The 19,854-nt window shown below is 30.6% G+C and overlaps 1 protein-coding gene and 1 long non-coding RNA gene across 10 annotated transcripts in view; one reads left to right on the forward strand and one right to left on the reverse strand.

Moving 5' to 3' along the window:
• LOC129906545 (protein peanut) overlaps nucleotides 1–5,329 on the reverse strand; it is a 96,207-nt gene extending 90,878 nt beyond the window's left edge. The window contains exon 1 of one of the 9 annotated variants that reach the window (XR_008770825.1): nucleotides 4,709–5,197. The gene's annotated coding sequence lies outside the window, so the exon portion shown is untranslated. Of the gene's footprint in view, nucleotides 1–4,708 lie in introns of all 9 variants that reach the window. The other 8 variants (XM_055982339.1, XM_055982341.1, XM_055982345.1 and 5 more) reach the window with 8 other exon arrangements.
• Nucleotides 5,330–12,633: 7,304 nt separating this feature from the next.
• LOC129906546 (uncharacterized) lies at nucleotides 12,634–13,480 on the forward strand. Its single transcript, XR_008770826.1, has 3 exons — nucleotides 12,634–12,759; nucleotides 13,016–13,160; nucleotides 13,228–13,480. It is a non-coding gene; the product is annotated as an uncharacterized LOC129906546 (long non-coding RNA).
• Nucleotides 13,481–19,854: the final 6,374 nt, after the last annotated feature.

A 19,854-nucleotide genomic window follows, 5' to 3' on the forward strand; every position in this document is an offset into this window, starting at 1 on the left:
ACAAGAAGCACGTCAGTCTAACCCAGCCCAAATGAAAGAACAGATTTTTAAAAATATGTGGACGATAATGTGAAGTCGGCCATAGTGACACTAGCACCTGGTTAAGTGTTAACTTTTTTCTTTCTTGGCTTCCTGGTTGAGGTATCCGGGGTCCGAAGGCTCTTCATATAGTCCAATACTGAATCGCTAAGGTTCATCATGTTGCTGGAAGTATTATCTGTTCTTGATTCAGTTTTGTCGAGGTTACTTAAAACTTGTTGCTAATCGCATGGATAAATTCCAATTGCCCGGAAGCCAGATATCAAATTTTCCCTTGCCTTGTCGTTTTCATGTAAGCTGTCCCAGACTTTTTTTTAGAAGCCTAGGAAACACATCTTTCGGCACTGTTTTGTTTTTCAAGTTTGCCATATTATACGCTGTTAAGGTTTTCCTCCATAATATTTTAAGAGGTCGAAAGAAGGCTACGTCTAGTGTTTGAGCTGCCAAATGTTGATATGTATGATCTGATAACATTTTATTTATATTGCCAAATATCAGTTTTGTCAATATATACCAATATATTAAAACAAAGTCTAGTGCAAAAATTAAGAGGGTGACTTTGGCTACCCGGCCAAAGTCACCCGATATGCCGGCCAAAGTCACCCTAACATATGGCATTTTTTATAAAAAAAATTAAAATTAATTTTTATGAAATAGTTGCAAGGGTAAAATGAAAGTAATTCAACTTGCAAAACAATACACATAACAGAGTTAAAGTCATTTTGCAATCCTATTTCTGCAACATGTTCAAACCATCCAACATTTTCAGGTAATTTTTTTTTAGCATTTTTAAGAAAACTAAATTTTAGTATAAATGAATATCTAATTTTAATTAAATTAACCTAGTATGATCACTTTTTAACTCATCAAATTATACGAATTTACAAAGAAACTTGGAAAAAATCAGACAAGTCCTTCATATATTAACAATTTTTTAAAAAAGTGTCCATGTCAAAGTCACCCGCCAGGCCAAAATCACCCGGTTCTACCGGTAATTAAAAAAAAATTCGAAAAAATATTCAATATTTGGCAAATAGCTTATTTTAATGTTCTGAACATGGTGCCGAACATGATTCATTCGATTTTTTGTAAGCAATTCGACTTAAGAGCTCACCACAGCAAATCTTGGGAGTGGATGAATATAAAAAAATGAAGTACGCAGTCTTATACTTTATGCATACTGATATCGAATTCAATAGTAATTCACGACTTTATATGGTTTTCAAAGGGTTTACAACGCGAGTTAACCATTTTACATTCATAAGTGAACGATCCTAAAGGCTTGATTTGAAATGAAATTGTGACATCGTGCGAAATTTGTCTACTGCAAACTTGCGTTGATTGTAATAATATCGCTAATTTACTTGAACACTGTCATAACTAAAAAAAAAAACGTTGTTTAACTTTTAACAACTGCTTAAATTTAGAAAATGTGTTCAAAAACCATGTTTGTAGTTGTCCAATTGACGTCAACCTTGTGCCTAAGCATAGATTGTCTTAACTTTGAATAGTGTGATATTTATTTTAATTAAATAAATCATATTTCCCACAATTTGAAAAAAAGTTAATCAGTATTTATGAAGACAAAAATCTAATAAACACCCCTGTTAGTTTCTAAAAAAAAACTAGTGCTCGTACTCCGTCAGTTTTGGAAGCTAAGAAATGACTTTCTGCAGGAATAAAGATTACTTTATTCCAATAACTTTTGCATTAATAACTCAAAATTCTTGAATGACAGTATTCAAGTAAATGAACGAAAATGTTCTATTAGTTTTTTTAATTTTTTTTTTATTCGTAGCAATAAATCAATAGCTTTTCAATATTGTTTCATTACTTGCAAAAAGTAACAGACTAGTAAATATTGATACTCCTGAAATATTTGTTCAAGAAGAAATTTATAGTCAAAACCTAATCCGATCTTCTCAAAATCATCGTCTTTGTCAAAATTCAAATCATCAATTAGATAACACTGGTCTGCAAGGAAATCCTCCTTTAAATAAAACTATACTTTTCTAAAGGTATGCTGATTCCGAATCCGAAGTCAGAATTGACCTAGCACGTCACGTTTGTAAAATATTCCCGTTAGAAAATCTCAAAAACCCATTTTTTTGCTGTTTTCGAAGAAATATTTTGGCATAATGTAATCTTTTTCAATTTAAATTGATATGGTTTATGAAAGAACATATTTTTTTCTTTAAAATTCAATTTCAATCTTCTCAATATCTCTTTTCTTCTCCGAGATATCTTAATGTCAGTAAGTTTAGTAAGTTTGGCATATCTTACCATAAAGAAACTGATCTCTAAAAATTAATATATCTTTCTCCTTAGAACAAAAGTATACTTTTCTAATGTACTTTAGTGTGCTGATTTTGAATCCGAACTCAACGAACGAACGAAACTTCGGTTAGCTCTGGTTTTTGAGATACCTATAGTAATTTTTTTGAGATTTTCTAAAAAAAAACTTGATTTTGTGATACTTTAATGCGAATATCTTAAAATCCTGACGTGATAGAATTTTTTTGACTTCGGATTCTAACTCAGCACATCAAAAACTATAAGAAAAATGTACTATTGTTTCTAGGAGAAACAAATCTGAAGCTTTAGAGCCCCCGCACACTACAAACTTTCTATCGGCTGACTGTTTAGTCGTGAGAGTGCGCACACTACAACGATTAAGTATCGGCCGATCAAAAAGTTTGTTTGATCGAAAAAAAAGTTTGTTTTGCTACACAATTGCCTTCAAACTAATATATTTCCTAGCGACCGATTGTTTAGTCAGCTGCCTGTGCGCACACTAGGAGCCCAACCCGACTAAACTATCGGCCGATAGAAAGTCTGTAGTGTGCGGGGGCTCTTAAAAGGCAGTTTATCGAATGGTTTATTACAAATAAGATATTTCTGAATTGAAAAATAGTATATAAAATTACAAAACACGTAAAAATTTTGTTTAATATATTTTTTTTTTTTTGTTTTCTTTACATATTTGACTTTTTAAATATAATGGGCATTGATATTTTAAATTTTTGTTAATTAAGGTGCTTTTGTTCATGTAGGATTTACTAAAAAGTGTAGGAATTCGAAATGTCTGCTTTTTTTGTCAATCAGTATTTTAAAAAATGAGTAAACATGAATGTAAATGAATGATCGATAGGTCATATTATGAAGAATAAGTCCTCTAAATTTGAGCTCAATGCGACAAATAGTTTTAATTATATACAAGTTCAAATGAATCTTAAATGGTGATTTTTTTAGAAACTACTCACATTTTTCAAAAATCATTTTTACAAAAATGGTACCTGATAGAATTTTTCTGAAACTAGATTTAGATTCATGAAAGTCTAATCTTTCATAATATCAAAAAATTATTTGAAGGAGAAAAAAAAAGTTAAATTTTGCAGACCAGTGTAATTTGGTGTTAAATTCTTGTGTACCTAAAAAATTTTTCACTTAGCAGTGATCGGCATAGGTACCAAAACATTTTTAAATAAAATTAATCCCTGATAATAGCAAGTTGACAACCGAGTTAACACTATCATTTTTTTTTGTTCTTTTTCTTTCATTCTTCCTGTGTTAACTTAAACAAACAAAGAATAAAAAATTCTATTTACCAACATCAAATATTTATTCTAACAGCAAACTGATAGTTTAGTTCATGGCTTACTAACCCACAATCAGTACACAAACACCGCACACTTTCGACCACAAACATCAATAGGTCAATTAAAATAATAAAAAAAAAAGTGTTAACACTATAGTCAACTATATAGTATCTTAACATAAACATTTTGTAAACAACCCAACCGGAATGGAATTCTGTAATAATCCCCCTGCTTTTGAGCGTGTTAAAAAACACCTGTGCTCAAAGCCTAACATGTTTCATAACAGAAAAAAAAATAAAAACAATCTAAAAATACCCAACAAACAAGCCGATAGTAGAAAAAAAAAATCAGATAAGCATTTGAGCCAAACTAATAAAGTGACATTTTCACACCTGATAACCCAGCAGGTTCTACAACCATAATATTTCCCCCCCAAACTCTCTCACACCCAAATAAATCAAACTCTCAATTCTTATCGGTGTAATTAATGATAATGAAACAATTTATAGCCTTTTTTCGTAATCCTTATCATTTTCCCGACCAAAAAAAAAAAAAAGGTTCCATTCGATCGAAGAAGTCGAAAAAAAAATAATAAGAAAAATGTTGTTTCTTGGTGAAAAAAAACATTAATTTTGTGTTATTCACCATCTTTGTCGTCACACCTGCGGGGTGAACAAAAATGTTTCGTCGTGTGGGGAAATATTACCAAAAATTCTTGTTAGAAGACCATTCACCGTAACCAAGTTTTGTATACACCGGCAGCAGAAAACAGCATAAATTCAATTTTAAGGAAAATGAAACAAAAACATTTTGTTTGTAATAAAACAGTGAAATTCTGTTATTTTACTCATTGCGGTCGGTCAAAAGTGTAGAGTTGTTTCCTCTTTCACACGCGGCAAATAAAGGCAATGCGCTCCCTTCACCTTCGACAAAACGGAGAAGAATTATTTACTTTTTTTTATTAAATTTTGTTGTTGTTGCTCTCTTTCTCTTTTGGATTTTTTTTGGGGGAATTACACAGACACATACACACACAAACAGTGTTATAAACACTTTTGGATTATACCTACACAAGACGAAGAAGAAGAAGAAAAAAAGGACTTTTTTCCAAAAAAAAATTTTTTGGTAATCGTTTTCACTTTTTTTGATGAATTTCTTTCACGAAATTTTGTAACAATTTCACACAGAAAATGTGTCACGGGTTTCTCACTCGGCGCGACGAATTATTATCTTTTTTGGAGAGATAACAGCTTTTTTTTTTATTAATTTATTTCTATTTGACAAAAAGACACATAAAAACTGCAACAAGGGAAGAAGATACTATCATCTGGTTCCCGACTCTGACAACGTAACGACCTCGACTGGTTGGTCTCGGTGTATTATGCGTTCCGCTCACTCGTTCGGCGGTGAAACGACGGTGATATAGATAGAGAGTTGCAGGCACAACAGCGCGTTCTCGAGATAACCATACGTGAAACAACAACAAAAGGTCGCTAAGGGGGCAAATTCTCCTCTACTTTCATAAATGGGGAAATTTTTCTCCATATTCACCACGATAAAGTGGGGAAAAACTTGTACTCAGTTCCGAAAAAAAAAACAGGGGTAAAATGTTTATTACTGACATTGAATATTCTAAGCAACATGTTGCATTTTGGAGAGAAGTAAAAAATAAATCGATATCTTTTCTGTTTTTGTGTTGATAGAAATGTATCTTCTCTTTGGTCAGGAAATTGAGAAAAAAAGTGAAAAAAACTGTGCATCTAGAGCAAAAAAAAACCGTTCTCTTGAGGGTTGGTTCTTTGGTTCCATATTATATTCTTTATAAGAATCCACTTGTTTCACGGCAATTTAATAATGCCAGGGATGAGTAGGCTTGAATGGGGCCGTTTAACATGATTGTAAATGCAATGGTCAAGAATAAACAGCAAAAAAAAAGTAAAAATGAAAATGAGGAAGGTCCTCTTTAGAATGAGAGTGAATGATAAATTTTTATTGAAGAAAGACTTGTAGATATTTATGAAGGGGTAGTCTTTATAAAAAACAAAAAAATGCGTAGGACACTATAGAAAGGAAGAGAACGATCAAAATTAAGTGTTTATTCTTTAAATATGTATTTCATTTTGGTTTTGAAAAAGGTAAGCATGAGTTTATAAATTTTTGAGGTCTAGGTCAATTGCAACAAAATGCTTTGATTTTAACTGTGTCAACAGTACTGAAAGAACTTAAAGTTTCAAGTTGATAAATGCCTTTGAAAATGAGCTATTAAAAAAAAAATTAGGAAAAAAGAAAATAATAGGTACGAAACGATTTTTAAGTACCTGCAATGCGGATAATTAAAGAAAGAATTATTACATATTTTTTGCTGTTTTAAAAATGTTGAATGATTTTTGGGGGTTTTAATGTTTTTATAATGGATTTTTGTGGGTCATTCTCATTACTCGTTGGACAGTAGATTTTTGTGTGTTAAATGTTTGTAAATGTTTTCTAACTTTTCCTTTAAAATTCAAATTTAAGAACATGCCCATTTTTGAGCAAATGCTCAGCACTAATTTCAGGGTTCTACTAAGCAGTTTTTCTAAGCTCTTCTACAAAACCTGTAGTGTAACTTTAAAAAGCAAATGAAGCACATCATAGTACGATCACTAAGCTTGTTTAGTTTATATGACACCACGTTAGTGAAAGCAACCAAAAAGCAGCACTGCAATGTCGACTTTTCGAAAAGGCATAAAATTGTATAGAATGATGTTCGGAAATTCTTCCAAAATAAAGGGAATATTATTTTTTACCCTCTGTTGGCACACCTCTTTTTTGTGACGCGATAGGCACACGAATGCGAGTTTGGTTTATACTTTTTCATGTCGCTAGAACTTTTTTCGGTCTCAAAACTTTTTAGAGAATCATGCATGAAATTGATGTAGAATTTTCCGAGGAATTCGAATATTGTATTCACAATTTCATATATTTGTACCCTTATAAAGAGTCTTTTTTTTAACACTTTTTTAAAAATCGTAGATTTTTTATTCTTGTCCTGCCAAATTCGCACCCGTGTGTCGACAGAGGGTTAAAGGCATCAATGTCCGAACAAAAATCTTATGACGAAATTTAAGCATTAAAATTGCTGGTAAAGGCCAAAGCAGAAGCGCAAATTCGAGCCATATGATTGATTTACGCATTAGCTCTTAGTACTGGAAAAAAATAATAGATCAAACAAAAAAAATTACAAATTTTTAGAGATTTTCCAAATGTATCTTTGTAAAAAATAGTCGTACCTATGGATAGTGCTAAAAAATCAATTTGTGGCAAAAGGTCTCTAATTTTTTTTTTTAAAGTAAAGTGCATCGCCTCCTGGCTAATGAATAAACATGAACAGTCTTTTTTTAACTTCGTATTTGTGTTGAATTGACTTGGAAAGGATAATTCTATATGTTATATCAAAGGCCGATTTTGAAAACTTGAAAAAAAAATCCCCTTCAATTTTTTGTACGATTTATTGGTTGCTGAGATATCGATCAAGACAAAATTACATTTTCACTTAAAAATTCACTTCTCACGAAACGGAAAACAAAAAAATTTTGCACATATGATTGGACTTGTTTCCGACATTTTATTTGTCGAATTTTTAATGATGGACACTTCCTCGACCTGCTTGAGGGCAGTTTATTTTACAGGTACCTTTTCTTATTGTTGAGGATATTAAATTCAATTCAAGGTTGGGTTTTTGAGTTAAAGAGACCATGGCTTCAGACGATCAATAGTTTTAGCAGTTTTTCTTTGTAATCCTCGTTTTTTTCCAGGGTCCATTTTAAGGCATGTTTTGAGAAGAATCATTTTATTTCGTCATTGTTTTATAAGTATTATAAAAACACTATTGTAAACTTTATAAAATTTTCTTTCATATGGAATTAAAAAATTTTTAGTATGATGTTTTAACGTCACACCCGTTAGGTACATTAATCTTAATAGATTGTGACATTACAAGACAGTTGAACAAAATGTAATTTTAGAAATATACTATTAACTAAATGCATCACGTTTTAAATCTATTAAATCCCTTAGATATTTAGTGAATAGTACACAAATCGGAACAAAAAGTTAAGTAACTGTGTCACACCCGTTGCAGACAACAGAATTACCCTTAAATAAGTTTTTTTTCATCGATTTTTGTCCACGCTGCTTAAGAAAGCCAATTGCTATTTTTTGTATGCGAAAATGAGGCAGATTCTGTTTTTTTGTAATCAGTTCCTGAAAAAAGTGGTGTCTTTATTGCTTTACTAAACCAAAACCATTTTTGCATTTCTCGTTTTAAGACGCCGGCGGTTATTGCTTCGCTAAATTTGTAATGAACTTTTTCTAGTCAAATTAGCACTTTAATTAGCAGCAAATGATACAATCAACCTGTTTTTTCTCTTTTAATTTAATAGGCATCAAATTACCTATTCAGCCTACCAACGAATTATATTACATTTTAAAAACCACGAATTCCATAATCTCAACAAATAGCCTCTAGTTTTATTTAAAAAATACTGTTAAAACCTCATCATTTGATTTTATATTTGAAAAATAAATACACAAGAACAAAACAAAAATTGAATCTTGTTCCATAAAAAACTTATCTAGCTTCCTAACAACATAAAAAAAACCATATAAAAACATTTTCAACTGAAACTCCAATAAGAAAAAATATGTAAAGAAAAAAAAGGCAACAAAAAAAACTGCATTTCATTGAGTTTACTTTTTTTATCCAACCCAACACCCAAGCATGAAAACGCTCTGAGCGCTATAAGATACATTTAATGACACTGCAGCTATGAATGAATGAATGAATAAAATCCATTTAGTAGAAAGATACTTGTAAGTTTTTTTTTTTTTATTTAATTTAATTTTTCTACAACCACAAAAACAACAATAAAAAAAGACAGAAGACAAAATTTACATTTATAGCACGCTTTGGATTAAGATAGACTCTTTTATATTTTTGTAGATTCTCGTGGGTATATGTATGCCAGGAAGTTCATCGTTTAAATATTTTTTTTTTTTTATTCTTAATCCTATTAGATTCAGAAACGAATAAAAAGATATAAAAAATAAAACAAAAAGAAAAGAAAGAAGACTAAAAAAACATAGCAGAGCAAAAGGCCACCCAATCAAAGTTCAATGACAACAACTATACAGCAGAAACTGAGAATACTGACGAAATTGCAAACAAAAAAAGAAAAGAAAAGAAAAACAAAAGCAAAAGCAAGAAATAAGATATTGTATCTTTTTGAAGAATATACACAAACCAGTGAAACAGAAAATTAAAAAAAAAAAAAAGACAATTAAAAATGGAAAGTAAGCAAATTGGATAAAGAATCCAACCAAAAAACCGAAAAAAATAAACAACAAAACCAATTTCAATGTGTTTCTAAAAGACCGGTTTGCGAGAGGAAACGGAAAGGGGTATCATCCAGTGTCTTCTGTTGTGTCGTCTTCCTCCAGATTCTTCCCACACGTTCTTGATTAAAAAAAATAAACTTCGCCCAAGAAACATGCAAAAAAAAGATCATACAAATCAAGTGCGAAACAGTGTTAATAAAATAATGTGAATGATGATAAACCAACGCGTTTTTAGGTTACTGGAGATTATTGTGGTGAATAGAAGAAAATGAAATGAAAAGGAAAAAGAAAAATTGCAAAAATTTTTCATTTTTCAAAATGAAAATGAAAAACATACGGCTTTGAAGTTGAATTCACCAACAATGAGTCATCTTTAAAGTCCAAGAGTGTGTCGAATTGAAAAAGGAAGATGCCTTTAAGTGGATGACACAGCTCTAACAAGCAGCAACACCATAAGATGACGAACAAGAATTCAAAGAGAACAAAAAAAAAAAAGAAGGATTCTGAATTTTTTTTTTATATACAAATCCAAACACACGGTCAAGGACCACGCCTAAATGAAAAATATCTTACGAAAGTCCTTCACACCACACCATATACAATTATTGAAGTGGAGTGGAGAGAATCATTATGATGTTTGAGAGAGGGATTTCCCCTCATTAAATGGTGATAGTGTGGTGAATAGAGGTGAATTATCATTAGTTTCTAAACAAAATACTGGAAAGAGTGGCAACAATGTTGCAGCTAGAGATGTGCACAAAAAATTATTTTATACAAAAAAAGAAGAAACTGGAAATGACGCATGACAAGAAAAATAATAATAATTATTATGTTGTCGTTGTTCGGGACAGTCAGTAAAGTATGAATAGTGTGGTGAAAGAAATGAACAAAAAGAATGAGTATCTGTCAAAATATGGGCGGGTGGTGTTTTTTTCGTGTGCTTTTTGTTGTAGTGCGAACGAACATGGGAAAATAACAAAACTGACCTACACTAATAGAAAAAAACGAAGAATTCAAGAAATACGAAAAAAAAGAAGAAGACGAAAAAGACGAAAGGTTCAAAAGTTTAGGAATAGAGAGATATTGTAGGGAGGTGTGTGCTAAAAATAATATATAAACTTGTGATGGTTATTTATAAAAATGTTTAGTTTTTTCTTTCGTGTATTTCTTTTTCTGCCTTTTTGATGTCACGATTTTTTTGCTTTTTCTTTCTTTTTTTTTTCTATTATTTTTTTTGGGGTAAGGAGTTTATTGGAAATTATGTATTGGTTAGTATCTTGAGGTTAGATCGTTTAAAGGATAATTTATTGTTCGTGATTTTATTTTAAGAAGACCATGAATAGAAGGAATTATTGCCTTTTAAGGAGGAGTGGATAAACATTCAAAATGAATTTGCTTAAATTGAAAACTTGTTGTTTGTGTTAGGTAGAAAAAAGCGTGCAGGAAACTAAAAGTTTGCCAAAAAATTAAATGTCAAGGAGGTTTAATGAACGCTTGTTTAGAAATTAACAAAATTAAGTGTTGTTATATTGATTTCATAATGATATCACACTTGAAGGAAAGAGAAGGAGTGTGAGAAAAAAAATCAATGATTGTTGAAAAGAATTTCTTATAAGGCTGAAAAATTTCGGTAGAGGTACAAAAATGAGTTCTTTTTTCACTTGCATTAGTTTTTTTGATTCATTTTTTTTTAAATTCTAATTTATTTAGAAGTACTTTTTTGCAAACTTCTGCCACACTACGATCAAAAATTACTTCTTCCCCAAATTTTCCCAATTTTTCACAAAATGGCACTCAGTGCATTTTATGCTTTTTGGTGTCAAAATTCATTTTCACTACTAATTTTTTGACAAAAATTGATTAAATTAGGTATAGAATATTTTTTTCAAAACATTAAGTTTGAAATTTGGTATCAAAATGGATGTTCGATCTCGGACTAAGGTAAAACTGTATTCAATACAAAATTCAACAATTTTGAAAGTCAGACACAGCTGGTTTAACTGCATATTGCTTTATCGACTTGACCTCTTTGCAAGATCTTTAATTGACTGAGAATCAGTATCCACTACCACTATTCAGTTAACTATTGTTTGAGCAGATCAGTGTTTGTTTAAGTGTGCAAAAACTATCGGGGGTAGGTGCACTGTTAATTGTAGACAGAAGTCACAGGTGCTGGGAAGAGCTTATGTTTGTAAGAAGCTAGGTCAGCTTGTGACAAAATCAAAGGAAACGAACACAACTATCATGCCAATTTTGGCTTAGAAGATTCATCTGTCGTTTAGACATTGACGAAATCAAAAATCAATCATAGTTGGTTGATTTGTAACCTCTGTAAATGGTCAACTTCATAAATGAAAAAGAAAAGCTTAAACGAGAGTTTGTAATGTATCTGCATTCATAAAATAAATTGTTTAACATTAGACTTATAACAGGATTAGGGGGACTGCATTTTGAGAAATCAGAGTCTGAAAATCTGCTGATGGTTTTATCTGTCTCTGAAATTGTCGTAATTGTGCCAAACTAGTTTAAGATCAGTTTGAAGATTTAAATGTTTATTTTGAAAGCATTTCGAGCCTTTTTCGATAAGGTTTTACAAGGTACAACATGTAATCTAGATTAAATCAATTTTTGCGTGCCACGACATTAAATTGAATTAAAAACCTCGACCTATTAAGCCTAAGGTATCAGGTACCTACTCTTCTTCACTTTTTATCAGTTTAAAACTCACCGAAATTTATATTGATTGAGACCTATTTTTTTTTTCAAAGATTAATCAGCTTTTAAAAACAAATCTCAACCTGTTTTTGATAGCTCGAACAAATCTATCAAAAAATTAAATCAACTTTAAATAATAATTTTTTAACATTCTATAACTAATGTAATGTAATTCCATATCAATGAATTTGAATTAAGCTTATTGATTCCCTCTTTGAAATCAAAACCAAAATCAAAACCTTTTAATCCAATTTAATTCTACACTTCAATAAATACCCAACTTTGCGGCTCTAAAACTAATGTTCAACTCTAATGCACACACAAAATTCTAACATACGTTATAGTGATCCACTTATAGGTTTGGTACCTATACCCTTTATTATGTACGTAATAAACATACAATTAACTAAAAAGGATTTTCCCATAAAATAATATAATAATACCCATTTTTATCTTCTGCTCCAATTTAAGTTCACACTCAAACAAACATGCATAGAAAAATAACCAAAGTCAACGAAATCAAATCGATTCAAGTACCCCACTAAACCTACCTACATTCATAATAATAATAATAATCTATGCCCCCAATTCCATTCGACAATGAACCCTTCTTCTGTCTCTACACCATGTTGATAAATTAATTTGTATTATTAAGTGTTAATAAACAAAATAAAAATATATAAAATCAAGAACAAAAAAGAAAACAACAAAAACAGAAAAATAAAAGAAGAAAAAGAAAAACCAAAATAGATTGATAAATACAAATCGGAGCACACAAAGGCATGCACAAAAGAACGAAACAAAAAAAATTAATAACCAACACAAAGTCTTTCATAACTAACGAGTCTATAAGCACTCGCGCTTCGTTTTTTTTATCTTGATATCAATTCTTTCGATGTTATCGGTTTATTATTCTCGCTTACTATTTTCATTTCAATTTTCGACGAATTCAGCACTCGACTTCTTAAATAGCTTTTTTCGACGAAAACCTTGGCAACATGTCCAATACCTTCGAAGAATAGTCAAGGCGGTAAAGCTTTTGGTTAAAAATGCTTATTCTTTATTCGCTTTCAATTGTCTTGTCAAATCTGACAGATTAGTCAAATTTAATGAACTTTTTCAGTTGATTAAAAATTGGTTTATTAAACTGTCTACTGTCATTGAAATTGACATCTTCGATCAGATCTGTCAGTTTTGACATCAGGTCCTCTAAAATAACACTTTTCAATCAAAGATGTAAAATTATACGAAAATAACCAACTTTACCTTCCCGATTATTTTATCAGGTGTGGTTGATTTGAGTTAAAAAAAAAAGTAAAGTAAGAAAGCAAAAAAAGTGGACTTAACAACTTGCTGAATATTTACTGACAACCGGACGGAATTACCGTAAAAAAAAACATTCGAAAATAAATCGATGATAGTCCATTTAAGGTTGGTAATGTTGTGTTGTGTCTATATGGATATTCCGACACTAAGTTAACACACAACTTACTTCTAGGCTCAAAGAAATAGGATCACTGTCATCATCGTCATCAACAAACCTTATAAAGGCAATGGGTTGGATGTCAACCCATTTACGATATGAAACTTAGAAAATGCGTTGATCTTAAAGCTGAAGAAGGAATACCAACCTAATAGTTAACTAAGTCGTCTCTGGGCGAGTTGAGTGTGTGTGGAATAATAAATGAAAAGGAGAAAACAAATTAAAAAGAATTTTTAACAGTAAATAAATAAATAATGATTCCGAGTGAGTATGGTTGATGTTATACTGCAAAAGGGCACAAGCAGACGCGCTTAAAAGGTGCTGATTGATTGGAAACATTTGTGGCAAGTCACACATTACCTATTGGTTCTAGTTTGAGTATGTGTACAACACTCCCCTTTTTATCTTTCTTTTTTTTTTTAGGAGGAATAATAATCATTTTTAAAGGAATTTAATTTTTCCAAATGGGGGAATTTTAATGGATAGGAGGTTTTTAGTGCGTGAGTCGATCTAAAAATACACTCTACGCACGCCATGCAGAGGAGAACAGACAAGTTCTTTATATTTTTTTTTTCTTCTATGATTTTTAAATTAACATCATTTCACTTAGAATGACTATTTTGATTGAAACACTTATGGGTTATTAAAGAAGGCATGGGTCATGACATTAATTTTGAAATTTTTTTGTTAAACGAATAAACATTACGTCAGAGTGAAAAATTGAGATTTCAATTTTGACTTTGAAAGTTCTTTATTTACAAATTAATTTGGAAATCAAAAATTGGGGCAAATTTTGTCTTGACATCTTTGAATTAACGGACTTCCCGGAGTAGGTATTTTTTCAATAAGCTTGAATAGGTCGATCTTAGCATGTTCAATAAAGCCAGTTGGTTGAGAACCGTAGGACGAATGAAGAGCTGTTCAAGAGCAGGCTAGGGCGGTTTTCTCACTAGCCTTACTACCACTTTCCGGAGAATCTATTCAGTTTTCTAAGTCGTAGGCGTATTATAGCATTCCAGTTTTTCTCTTGAAACAATTAAACTGCATTCAAAAGTAAAGAACAGACTTTGACCAATGGAAAGAGTATACAATTTCCTACAATTTAAACTGTTTAAAGTTGGGAAATTTTGATAAAAATAAAGGAAAACGACGAAAAACAACTATAAAAAGTTAATTCGATCTTGCACTGTGATCATGTCGCTCTTCAGCTAAAAAGATTTTCACAAGATCAAAAAGTAATCGTTTTCTATTTATCACTCCTATTACGATTGTCAACTATCAATTGATAGTTGATAAATACTGAAATTTGGTGTTTTAAAACCTAAAATGGGGGGAAAACTGGTGATTTTTTTAATGGAATTTTTCAATTACATTTCAAATAACAAAGGTTAGCATCATCCTTTGTTTTCAAATTTTTTCCAAATTAGATAATAAGAGATCGAAATTTATTTTTTATTAACTATCAATTGATAGTTGACAATCGTAATAGGAGTGTATATTTTTCTACCTATCCCATTCCTTCTCCCGATTTTAATTTTTTTTTTTTTGTGATTTACAGTACTTTAGAGAATGTTCTTTGCATTTTTATGTCATGAAGCTCTACCAGAATTTCTCAAAAATTTTATTGTTACTCATCGAAATCTTCAAACTTCCTGTAAGGACTAATTTTCACAAAATGGTTACAGTGAATTTCCATATTTTGTGAGCTTCTGAGGATGTTTGCAATTCCTTCAAATTACCAACATTCATCAAATTACATACTCCATTTGCGGTATCAAATAATGTAAAGTAAATTACCAGTTACATAATTCACATAGAATCAAACTCTTCACGCTTTCAATTCCAAAAAGGGATTCAAATTACGTTGTAAAATTGTTTTTATTACACGTGCCTCTTTCGTTATAAAAAAAACAACAAACATCTGCAAGAAAAAAATATAAAAAAAAAAACATTTCTAACAAAGACATATTTTGATTTATTTATAGTCCCTACGACGACGACGACATGACGATAGACCCGCATTTCCTATTACGATTGTGTCATATATCAATGACAAGTTACTTTGTTTTCTTCATTGAACTGTCTCATCTCTTATTCATCTCATTTCTTTGGATGGGCTGTCTATTATGTATTTTTTTATAACAAATCCGGTGTTGTTAGTCACAAATCGGAGAAAAAATGTTACATTTCTTCCTCCCTTTCCCCTAAGTAATTCATCTTATTCAACAGCCTTTACATATCTATATGCTACATATATGCATCAATTCAATAAGACAGATAATGTGGTGAGCAAATTGCATTAACAAATAGATGGATATGCTCACTGCTCAGACTCAACTCCACACAAGACTCACCCAATTACTCACTTCAAGTTTCATAGAAATTAACTTGTAATTTACAAATAATTACGTTCACCAGTGAAGAGTGATAAAGAAGACGAAGAGGAAGGAGATGAAAAATTACCACACAGAAATTCCTGTGTGGAAATAAAATATGTAAAATACCATTTTTCATACCATTTCTCCTTGCAGGCATTCTTCTTCTACCAAAGAACTCACTACTTACATCAGAACTGAAGTTACACAAATTTCAAGACGTCAATCACATCTCTCAATGTGGAAATAGTCTTGTAATCAATTTGATTTAGAAAATAATACAAAACCACGGTCTGGAAATGAGAATCGAATTGGGTACCCAATTTACTAGAGTAAAAGCCGCCCTAAATATGTCCATCAATTAACTAAAACGGTTTGGTCATTATGGTATAGTATGCGCTCTTCTGGGTTTTCATAAGGCACCACCACCACAGTGGTTGTTGGGGCTCGTTTAATAAATATGTACCTGACTGGAATTTTATTAATAAATTTGTTCTAATAATTTTTGTTTTGTGTTGTTTTCGGTCAGCGAACTTTATTAAGCTGGGCGAATGGAGGAACGAAAAGATGAATGGCTCTATAGCCAATATGGATAAAACAATTCGAACCCTGTTTACTTGTTGATTTTGAAGAGCTTATTACTTGCTGACAAAACAACCAGCCGTTTGGTACAGTGGGACAAATGTGAACAAAAAATGAGAGATTCTACTTTAGTTCATATTAAACTAAATTAACGCTTAGTCTATCTCACCAAAAAAAAAAAAAAATTAGTTCCAACATTTATTTGACAGAAAAGCTCTGAAATCAATAAACTATACTCTTGTTTTTTTTTTATAGCAAACTGAGTGTGAATTATAAAGATAGAAAAACTATTTTTTTGGATTTATTGACGAAAGAGTTAACAAAATATTACCCTCAAACATTTCCTGGACAGAAACATCAGAAATTTATATTAGGTTTCAGTCTTGTTTATTTTTTTTTTAAACTTAGTGAGTGTGAATTATAAAGACAGAAAAAAATTTTTTTATTAATTTTATTGACAGGTAATATCAGCTTTCTCAAGAAGTGTGATGATAACGTCTCCATAAAAAAATTACGATTGAGTAGAACTATATTTCGAGTTTTTTTAAATTTTATTTTGTAACTTCTTCCAGTTTCTAAACTAGCTTAAACTATTAAACTACAGCCTTTAGTAAATAACTCGCTTTGACAAATCGAAAGAGTATTAAATTTCCTACTATTTGAACGGTTGTAATAATTTTTTAAACTTAAATTAGACAAAGATATTGAGGACAAAAGTTGGGAAATTTTGATAAAAATATGGGAAAACGGTATATTAGAAGCAACTGATTGTACTTAAAAGATTTTCAGATTCGATCTCTCAGTTTTCAAATTAACATTGTGCAAAAGCATTCGCTCTTTTACAGAGAAAAAACCTACAAACGTTTGCTGGTTTTTGATTTATAAGGTTGTAACTCTAGCTAGAGTCAGTGTTTAAGTCTAGAATTTCATGGACTTTTTGGATAACTACTAATCCAAGAAGTCCAAACAACGTTGAATTGTCCGAAGTATAGTGCCAAAATACACTCATATAAGGACCATTTTGCGGAGAATGAAAAGTTCATGATATTCATCATCAAATAACCAATTAGTGAACTTATGATTCAACCTACAGAAGAGGACTCTATTCTGGATATTCGACTTTATTACGTACTTTAAAAATAAACAATAAAAAAAAAAAAAAAAAAAAAATTAGAACTTCTAAACGCTAAACCTCAGTATAATTTAAGTTTACGAAACCCTTTATTATATGCAAATGATAGGTAATTTAGTGCACCTTAGAATGGTTGGGGGATATTTGTGAGTAGAAAGTATAGTTAAAAAGTTATTATCAAAATACTGAAATAAATTCCTGGAAAAAAATTTAATTTTTTCTGTTTTTTTTTTCTAGATTAAAAAAAAAACTATATTTTGGTAAAAATGCCCTCTAAAATATAATTATTTAAACCGAATTGTGGTAAAAATAAAATAACATATTTTTTTATAAGTTTTGTTCAGATTTCCATACAACTTGATCCACTGTACTTACACTTTGCGGTATCTTGTTAAAAAGAGAAGGATATTATGTGCAGACTAACTAAGCTAAAAACAGCAAAAAAAAATCGAATTAATTTAATGGATTTCGGTCAATTGCTAAACCTGGAGAGTTAATAGCAGACACTAATAAATATAAAATAAAAAAAAAAAAAACATTTTTAATTGGATTAAAAGTTTTTCAGTTGGAACATTGAACATAGAGAGAGGAGCCACGCTGTGCAACTAAAAAAATATATAAAACTTGGCAAAAAAACAAAACAAAAAAAAAATTAAACTCCAGTTGAGTGCAGCAGACAAGAGGTATATAACACAGGTGTATAATGCACACCAAATAGCATTTGTGCAATTAATTAATTAGAAAAAAATATATATATGGTAGACAAAAATAATTAAATTCTATATAAAAAAACTTACAGCTATATTTTGTGGAATATTTTAATTTTTGTATACAGGAACAATGTTTGAAACAAATGATGTGTAATTGCAGTAGAGTGTCCATTAAAAGAGTGATGATTTTTTTTTTTTTAATATGACGGTGCATGTGAAGAGTTTTATGTTGTTTGTTCAAAAAGAATCCCAAAAATGATGCAAGACGATACACATTTTGATGATGAGCATGAAATTAAAACAAAAAAAAAGAGGGAAAGAAAACAAATACATGAATTAAAATTGTTGTTTTATGATAAATTAAAATTTAATTATTTAATTAAATATATAAGGAAATGTTTATAATATAAGGAATTTAATAAATATTACTTTCAAGATTTACAGGTGTTGGTGTATTTAGATATTAGGGGCAAAATATACTTAAAAGTTCTTAGAAGCCAACTGTACAGCAAAAACTACCTACATGAAAACTGAATGCATTTTTTTTACAAACTGTTAACAGACCGTGTGCAAACTTTACATATTCAAAACTGTATGTAAACTATATTCAAACTTTTCGGAAACGGATTTTTTTTTGAATTTTTTCTGTTTTTTATCACTAACTGTGCAGCGAAATATCTCATGGCAAGCATCACAGATGTTATCGATGTGTTCACTGCATCGATCGGCAAGTATCACAAATACGAGGTATCACAGATTTTTCGCGTTAATATCACAAATTGTACAACGTCCTAGAGTTTAGTTAGAAATATCACAAATGGTTTTGATGAATCCACTGTGATGCATTAGTCAGCATCACAGATATGACGCGTATCACGGACTTTTCAGGTCAGTATCACAAATTGTGCAGCTAAATGTCACAGTTTTTTCTGGTAAGTATCACAAATGATTTTAATGAGAGATATAATCAGGAAGTATCACGGATTTTCCAGTCATTATCCCAAATTACGCTGTAAAATTTAATAACTTTGGTCTGGTAAGTATCACAAATGGTTTCGATAAGCGTTACGGAATGCATCGATAACTATCACAGATATCTATTGGGAATATCAACGATTTTTCGATCAGTAGGTATAAATATTGTTATACTGTAAGTATCAAAAATATTTCCAGAAAATATCACAGATCTTTCTGTCAGTATTTCCAACTCGTTCGGGAATAAGTATCACAAATTCTTTACAATAGTATGATGAATTTTTTCTGTACGTATCACGGATTTTCAGTAAGTATCACAAACTGCTCAAAAAAGTTTAATTTCTGATTAATTTATTTGTATCACGGATGTTCGACATGTATCACTTTGATAAATATGAAGAATTTTTCGTTAAGTATCACAAACTCTTTAGATGCATCAGCTTCAGAGATTGGTTTGGAAAATATGATTTTTTTTTTGGTTACTACAACGAATTTCTGCAATGAATATAAATAAAAGCTTTTGTAAATATCACGGATTTATTTGGGCAATTCCAGAAATGTTAAAATAACTTTTTAGTCTTGTTTCGATTATTCGATCTAAAGTAGCGATATTTTTGTACAGGAATTTCTACCTTAAGTTATCTATGCTACGTGATTAGGTATTATTCTTTGGCATAAGCGTTCCAAGACAAATTTGAGACCCCTCATTTAAAAAGATAATCCATAACATAAGCAATAAGCCTAACCTTAAAATATCATCCAATTTTGAAAAGAATCCAGACTTTTTCACCCAAGTCAGATCTTTTGAAATTTAAACCTTTGGTATATTACAAGGTAGCCATTTTAGTCCTTTTCTTAGATAACATAC

The sequence above is a fragment of the Episyrphus balteatus genome, chromosome 1 (assembly GCF_945859705.1).
Source record: "Episyrphus balteatus chromosome 1, idEpiBalt1.1, whole genome shotgun sequence".
In the NCBI taxonomy this organism is placed as follows: Eukaryota; Metazoa; Arthropoda; class Insecta; order Diptera; family Syrphidae; genus Episyrphus; species Episyrphus balteatus.